The 8,659-nt window shown below is 34.1% G+C and overlaps 1 non-coding gene across 1 annotated transcript; it reads right to left on the reverse strand.

The window, feature by feature from the left end:
• Positions 1 to 7,893: 7,893 nt before the first annotated feature.
• On the reverse strand, positions 7,894 to 7,966 carry Trnar-acg (transfer RNA arginine (anticodon ACG)). Its single transcript has one exon. It is a non-coding gene; the product is annotated as a tRNA-Arg (tRNA).
• Positions 7,967 to 8,659: the final 693 nt, after the last annotated feature.

Genomic DNA, 8,659 nt, shown 5'->3' on the forward strand with positions numbered 1-8,659 from the left:
TTCAGAAACATTTCACGTTAATTAACTTTATTTTCCAAAGTAATTATTTTATCATTTAAAAGCAATTCTTTTCCTAAACTCACTCACAAGGATTATTTCGAATTGATAAACTCCCGCCACACCTAGGAGCTACATTAGTTAACGACCAGTTCTGTATAGTTAAAAGCTCGAAAGAATTAAAATTTCAATTAAAGAGAGATCTTTCTAGACTGAGGAAATCTTTTTTTTTCTTAAGAATTAATTCAATTTTATGTATATACTCCTCAGTCAATATTTCAGAGACCCCTATCATACGGTCCAATTTCAAATAAACCTTCAATTAAAGAATTCGCTCGAATAATTCTTCCTTAAAAATAATCTAGAATTGAGGAAAATCTCTTTCGTTAGTCAAACAATATTTCCTTAGAAATTATTAAAAATTCAGAGAATATTCGAAATGTAATAGCGTAATTTTTCTTTAAAAAAAACTATGAACATTTCAGAGAACTCTTAAAAAATCAACGTAATCATGTAACAGTTGGCTTTTCCAAACACTCGAAGACTTCAAAAAAGTACTTTAAGTGCTGTTTGAATAATCGTCTCAGTTTTTATTTCCAATAAAAACCAATTGAAGACATCATTTAATGTAATTTAACGAAGCATAAATAATTTTGTTCTCCAAACCTGGTAGAAAAATTTTAAAAACTCCAAGTTAATTCGTTATTATATGCCCTCCTGCAATCAGCCATGGGGGTTTAGCTATACACTCATTAAAACGCAAGAGTAGAGAGAGAGAATGAGGGGGAAAGAAGGGGATAGAGACAGAGCGATGCCATTACACACCCCACCACCCTCATAACACTATTACGTAATCTCACAAAAAAAACTCTTCGATTTTAAAAGTCACTCTCTCGTCCCCAAAAAAGCTTGCAGAGGGTGAAAGAATGGTAGACAACACGAGAGGTGGAGAAAGAGAGGAAGAGAAACAGAGGCAGGTCGGATTGTTCCACCACCCATCCCTCAACACCCTCACAAACACCATGACGAGGTCATCCTCGCTTCCTTCCTATGTGCGGCCATTGTTTCAAACAAATGAGTGACAGGTAGACATTAAACATTTCCACGAGTTTAAAACAAATAACTAAATAGAAAAACAATCTTATTTTGAACAATTTTGTAAAAGGCATTCTCACACAAAAAAAAACGTTCACATTATGTAATCCAAATTTTTAGCAATCCATTTTTTCTTTCCTTTTTTTAAACAGACAAATCAAAATTAATAAAAAAAACATAATCAAATCAAAAAACCATATATGTTTCGGCATTAACTGCTAATCTAACCCGAAAAAAAAACACATCAACTGTTCATGGAATAAAATGTAATGTAAAAGTTCTATTTTTTTCAAATCTGAATCTAACACTTGCAAAGTCAAAAGAATGTTTTTAAAAAGTCCTATATTTTTATAAACCTGAAATAAAGATCAGATAAAAAATGTTAGGTATCCTTTATTTTCTTTCCTTTTTTTTTTAAATTTATTTTTCGAGCTTCGTGTTTGAAGGATTTTTTCTTTTTTTTTTTTTTTCATGTAATAACAAGATGCATAGATATACACACATATCGATATATATCCGGAGAGAGACAGAAAGAGAGAAAGCGTGAGAGAGAAAGAGACATTGCATATTCTAGAGACACTTTTTTCTCGTCTCTGTTTTTTTTTGTGTGTGTGTGGGACACATTTCTTACTTTTTTTTCGAAGGGTTACTTTCAATACTCTTTTTTTTTAAATCGATCCTTTGTAAACTGTTTTTTTTTTTTTGTAGGTGCAAGACAATTTTTTGTTCAGGTTCTGAATTTTCTTTTTTGAGTGCGTTTTTTTTTTTTTTTTTTGTGCGCGTGTGTACTGGTCTGCCATTTTTTTTTTTTTTAATTTTGCCAGAAATAATAGTTTTTTTTCCGTTTTTTTAAGACCGTGGACCATTTTTTTTTATTCGATTCGTCTAGTGGTCGTTATTTTTGGTTGTGCCGTGGGTTTAAGGGTCGAAATTATTTCCATGCTGGGAAACAATATGTTCTGGTCATAGTGCATCATTTATACTGCGACACAGATGCGACGAGATCCGTCTGGTAATTAACCAGGGTCAATCCTGAGTCTTAAGGCAACATTTATACCACAATCAGCCGGCCACCGAGGTGTGACCGACAGACGTGTTATAGTAAATGTCTTAAAGCGGTCTCATGAAGACATGAAGATGGGCCAGTCATTAGGGTCTGAGTAACAAGAAGAAAATCATACCTGAGATGTTGGATCTGGGTGTGGCTGCTTTCTTTTCTCAAGATGATCTCTTCACCCTGGTGGCATTCTGGTGGGAATCTTCATCTCTTTGTCCTCAGGGCCGCCTTTCGACTTCAGACATTTATGAAGGCATTCATGGCAGACACAAGAAAAATGACACGCGACACAATTGTAATATACATAAGGTATAACTAACTATTTTATTTTACATTAGAGATACAATATATATTACAAAAAAAAACAATTTACAATTAATTTTTACAATTGAAACTGGATAATAGACTTTTCGAAGCTAACTAACCTACCCTAACTAGTGTTGAGGGAGGGGGTGGCCCCCTCATTTACGGAGAGACAAAATATGCGTCCTCACATCATGGTGGTCGTGCAGGAAAGAGACAGAAAGATAGCAAGGGGATTATGGGAAGGGGTTTCTTTGTATCTCTACGCTCATGGACAATTTACCACCCGTCCATGCTGCAGAGTGTGTTAGAAACAGTGGCACAAGGAAATAGTGCCACAATATACTTTGTTATTTTCTTTAATTTAATCCCTTTTTTAGAATTTATTAGACAAAATTTAACTTTATTTTACCGTGCCAATAAATATGATCATCACTGTATATATATATATATATATATATATATATATATATATGTACTTGCAAATAATAAATCAACCATAAATTTCAGTTCAGTTATTTATTTTTTCATTTTATTTTACTCTTCATTGTTTATCCCTTAATTTTATTTATTTGTTATTTTTAATTTTATTTTTATTGTTTATCCCTTAATTCTTTTCATTATTATCATTATTATTATTATCATTGTCATTATTATTGTTGTTGTTATTATCATCATTATTATAATTATTATTATTATTATTATTATTAATAGCATATTTTCCCCCCTATTATCCCACGCCGATCGTCAACATCTTAATTATGTTTGTCTTTTCACCCACTTCTATAAACTTTGCCACCCTATATTTATAGCTTTGCCTTTTACACCAACCCTCTCCCTGTACATCTAATAACAGTGCAACCCAAGGATTATTACTACATATTATCTAATATATATTTGTATTCTGAAATTTATTATTATAGCTATATACCTACCCACCCACGCCCACCCCATAACTTACTCCTTTAACTCGCCTCCCCCCGGGCCTTCCTTCGTCTCACTAAATTAAAACCCTGTTGCACGACGCCCCATGTAATCCACTCCACAACCTTCATTAATCCTCATAGCATCACGCTATACCATAGTCTTCTTATAAGTAATGTTGGGATAACAGTCACTTTTGCTCAATCCTACTTAGAATTCACCCTTTCGCCTTAAGTCATCATCAACATATTCCTCCTGAAATTATACACCGTCTCAAAATGCTGTTGTCGTCTCGGTTGCATTTGTCAATAAAATACTCCTGCATAGAGAATATGCATCTTACATATCGATAAAAGAGAATTACTACCCATCCACACTATACCTCCCCCTGAGCTTTAAAACATATACTACATACATTTAAGACTATGATAGAGACCCTATACACCTTTTTACATTACACTCTATATAATACGCTCCTCCTTTATCTTAGAATTCGATATAACTCCCCCCAACATCATCTATAATTTTATTGACTTATTTCGTTCCTGATGAATCCCACGTGAGACGTCGCATCCCCATTATGTTACCTAGCATCTTTTCAATTCTTCTGATGAGAAACATTAGGCTTCAAAATGCCTTGACATAAAAGTCCCCTCTATCCCCCAACTAAATGCCTGTATACCCTTATTGAATAAATGAACCATTCTATATACACCAATATATAGTTTTTATGACTTCATTTTTCATTCTTATTGTTTTCTTATATAGGCTCCAATGAAACTTGTTGATCTTTATATTATCCTGATAAGTTTCCTCTTATAAAATTGAACTCACGAAGCTATATATTTCTATGGAAATATACTTTATATCGTTATAATATATACCAGAAAGGACTTGGCCTGCCCTAGAAAGGACTTGGCCTGCCTTGATAGAGTTCAAAATAGACTTCGTAGCCTCGTAGGAGATGTCCTTTTCTCTTCCTTGCAACCTCTATCTCACAGAAGAGATGTTGCGAGTTTGTCTCTGATGTATCGTTATTTTCATGGAAAGTGTTCGACTGAGCTTCAATCTATGGTCCCCCCTCGCCAAACTTTCACAAGAAACACTCGTCTAGCTGTAAACACTATCAATAATTCCCCCCACTCTTTATCTGTGCCTAAACCTAAACGTAGATTCCATGAACAAAGCTTCTTTCTTAGAACTGCACGCCTGTGGAATTGTCTTCCGTTTTCCTGCTTTCCGGCTGACTACAATATGGTTGTCTTCAAGTCTAACGTAAATAAGTTCTTGATGAGCCATTCCATATAAGTTATCAAATTTACCAAATTACTAATGATTACTATATTGTCCAATTTCTACTGTACACTCTTTAACCCTTATCCTTGAGTGGCCTCTTGGCCTTGATAATGTGGTGATGCCTATGTAAAAAAAAAAAAATACCAATCCTTATTTTAGAAGCTCAATATAATTACAGAGCAATATAATAAGTCTATATTCCAAAGCTCATGATGTTGACAATCTTACAATTTATTCTTTTAATTCAGTTGACATTTACAATTCTTGACAGTATCTGTTTCGTAGCACAAAATCAAACACTTAATTATTATATCAATTAGTGAATCTATTTTGCCCTTAACTCATCAGAAGAAATAGAAGAACTTTGGGATATAGACTTTTGTCACTTATTTATTCATTATATATATATATATATATATATATATATACAGTTCAGCCCGGCTTTGCTCAAGTCCTATGTACTGTTCATAACTTGCCCTATGTGTGAATACCTTTTCTATAAGATTTCAAATGTTTAGACCAAAATTGGTCTGAATAATTTCGTAGAAACCGCAGAGGTCAATTTTTTTAACTTTGACCCCAATTTTTACTCCTTAACATTTATCATTCTGGTCTCAAATCAAAATTCAAAGTTTTACCCAAGTCCAAGTTACCTACATCTAAAATTTCAAGTCTTTAGACCCAAAATTAGCAGAGGAATGTGATAGAATCTGCAAAGGTCAACTCTTTCAATTTTGACCTTTTGGCAGCCAAATTTTCGCCCCAAAACTGAATAAAATCCTTGCCGCATGTCTGAATACCCTTTATGTATAAATTTCAGATGTTTAGACCCAAAATTGGCAGAGTAGTTTGCTAGACACTGCAAAGGTCAAATGTTTTGAACTTTGACCCTTGGCAGCTCACATTTTCGACCTAAACCGATCAAAAAGCTTGTTCTATCTCTGAATACCCTTTATGTAAAATTTAAAATGTTTAGACAACAATTGGCTGAGTAATTTGGTAGAGACCGCAGGAGTAAAATTCTTTTTAACTTTGACCCCAATTTTGACCCCATAACATTTATTTTTTGGGGCTCAAATCAAAGTATAAAGTTTGATCCATGTCCAAGCAACCTACATTTTAAATTTCAAGTGTTTATACCCAAAATTGGCAGCAGATTTTGGTAGAGTTTTCAAAGGTCAAATAATTGAACTCTGACCCCTTGACAGCCAAATTTCTGGCCGACAATCGATTAAAAAGGTTTTCCCAAGTCTTAATACTCTTTATGTCACATCTAGACCGAAAATTGACAGAGTTATTTGGTAGGGAAATGTGTACACACACACACACACACACACACATTTCACTTTTATAGATATATCTATATAATTATAAAACTCAAATGACCTTGTAACAGCTGTTGTAACCCACATCCAGTTTATGACTTCCAGTTGCGCATGCGTACATAAACATTCCTTTTTTTTAATTTATTCTCTATTCTTTAATACACCTTTCTTAAAAAACATTCATACATTTTCTTCTACACTACCAACATTAATAAATAACTCCGAAAATGTTTTTTTTAATTTCTGTTACAAATAAATAATCAACGCGACAATAAAACATTGTTTTAGTGTGCACATTTTCAGCGTCCCAATTATTTTTTCCGTGTTTAAATTAAAAGATATATCAAAATTTTAATTTATACGTCAAGTATGATGGTATCTGTTCAGTGCACATTTACCTATAAGTATGGCAAACCACTTATAATTCAATGGCTGTAAGTTTTTTTTTTTTCAAAAATAATCAATTATGATAAACAGAACGACTCATAGAAATCTATCTATATTCTTTTTTTATTTTAATATATTTTCATAGAAATGTTTCTGTCATGTCACAAAAAACTATTTTCTTTATGTCACAAGTGTCACGCTCATACATTAATTCCATAGCTAATATAACATACTGACCCAACGGGTCACAGGTAGTCTAGTAGATATATAAATACACCACTACTGAACAGTATGATGTAACCTCCGACCTTCTTCAGGTGTATCTTGTCGAACTCGAGAATGTTTCTGTCGAACTTGGGAATTTGGACGGAATTTTCCAGCGGAAGCGTTTATTTACTTTACGAGGGTAGTGTGCTCTTGTTCCATCAGCCATAACTGGATAGACTTCTACCACAACGTTGTGAAAATCACACTCAAGATGAGAACAGTAGTCCGATGAATCCAAAGAATACGAATAATCAACCCTCATCTAAAAAATCTCACAAATTTAGAAACGTCAATATGACTATCTGATGAAAATTTTTTTGTATAATTAAATATGACTTTTTGAAATAATGAAAGCTGGAGTGTAATCAATACGTGTGCAGCAACTCGTGGCTGTTAGAAGAATTATCTGTTCTCTAATTGTTCTTGCGCATAAACAAAAGCGGTAAACAAAACAGAACGCAAATCAGAACTAACAAAAACGTGCAAGGATTATTATACGCACACAAGTAAGACAACAAAATATGCAATCACGCATAAAAACTTCCTAATGCGTGGAAATATGAAAAAGTGGAATTTTCAACATGCGTAGACAGTGGCGGGCAGAGGTTTGGTGATAATCTGATGGTGCCTAGGGTCAACTTATTTATTGTTTCCTTATTTAGCAATTACAAGAAATCTTCTCAACCACCGATTGTCATGGCTAATAAATAATCGATAGATCATCAGGCAAACATTCATGGGCAACATGAATTGGAACAACATATATACGAGATTGTTCTCATTGGGAGATTTTCAAAATCATTTTGTCCGATGCAGTTTTCATTACTTGGAAATAGTGTTGCAGATATCGAAGCGTGTAAGATTGAAATGGTTTTTAATTCAAGAAAAAACGTAGACACAAAAATGTTAAATTCATAGAAAGTACAATGAAATATCCTCCTGATTTTTTAATAATATTAGTAACTAGTGGCTGCGCCATATCAGCATACACAACGCCGAGTCAAACACAAAATCGAGTACACTCAACATTAAGTACACTCAACATCAAGTACACTCAACATCAAGTACACTCAACATCAAGTACACTCAACCTCGTCTTACCATCAACGCTTACTCTGTGAACTCGGAGTATGGGAAATTCTCATACACACAAAACAAAATCACTAAAAAAAAACAAAAATACCTTAACTAAGAGTAAGGATAATGAGTAAACGTTGTATAAAATGATGTTTAAAATTATTACGAACTTGCCAGGATTCGAACCTGGAATCTTCTGATTCGTAGTCAGACGCATTATCCATTGCGCCACAAGTCTTCTCCATATGCCAAAAGATGTTACCGCGACTGTATACAGACAGTGTTAAAGTTCGTTGACATAGGCAGATAACTTTTTCGACAAGTTTATGAAACAGCCCAAAAACCCCTTATTTCGGGCTTTTTGTGTGACTCGCCGTTGTTTGTCACGAACCATATATAGATAAGGACAATCTAGGGGCTCATACATTTCAGGGAAAAGGTTTTATTGGTATATAGACACACACATGTTTTATATTATTGGTATATAGACACACACGTTTTATTTTATTGGTATATAGACACACATGTTTTATCGTTACTACCATGGCAGGTGCTCGTTTGAACTCCAATCTCTGGTCCCTCCTTGCCAATCTTTCACGATAAACACCCGTCTAGCTGAAACCACTGTCAAAAATTTTCCCCACTCATTATCTGTGCCAAAATGAAAATGTAGATTCCATGAACAAAGCTTCTTTCTTAGAAGTGCACGCCTGTGGAACTCTGTTCCGGTTGCCTGTTTCCCACCTGACTACAACATGGATGTCTTCAAGTCCAATGTGAACAAATTCCTGATGAACCGCCTTCTTAAGTAAGACACTTTATCAGATCTCCAAAAGTAACGTACTGTACACACAATAACCCTTATCCCAGAATGGCTTCCGGTCCTTGATAAGTGGTGACTACCTTGTAAAAAAAAGCACACACACACATA

This window comes from Euprymna scolopes, chromosome 21 (genome assembly GCF_053919585.1).
Source record: "Euprymna scolopes isolate OS-2025 chromosome 21, ASM5391958v1, whole genome shotgun sequence".
NCBI classification, from domain to species: domain Eukaryota; kingdom Metazoa; phylum Mollusca; class Cephalopoda; order Sepiida; family Sepiolidae; genus Euprymna; species Euprymna scolopes.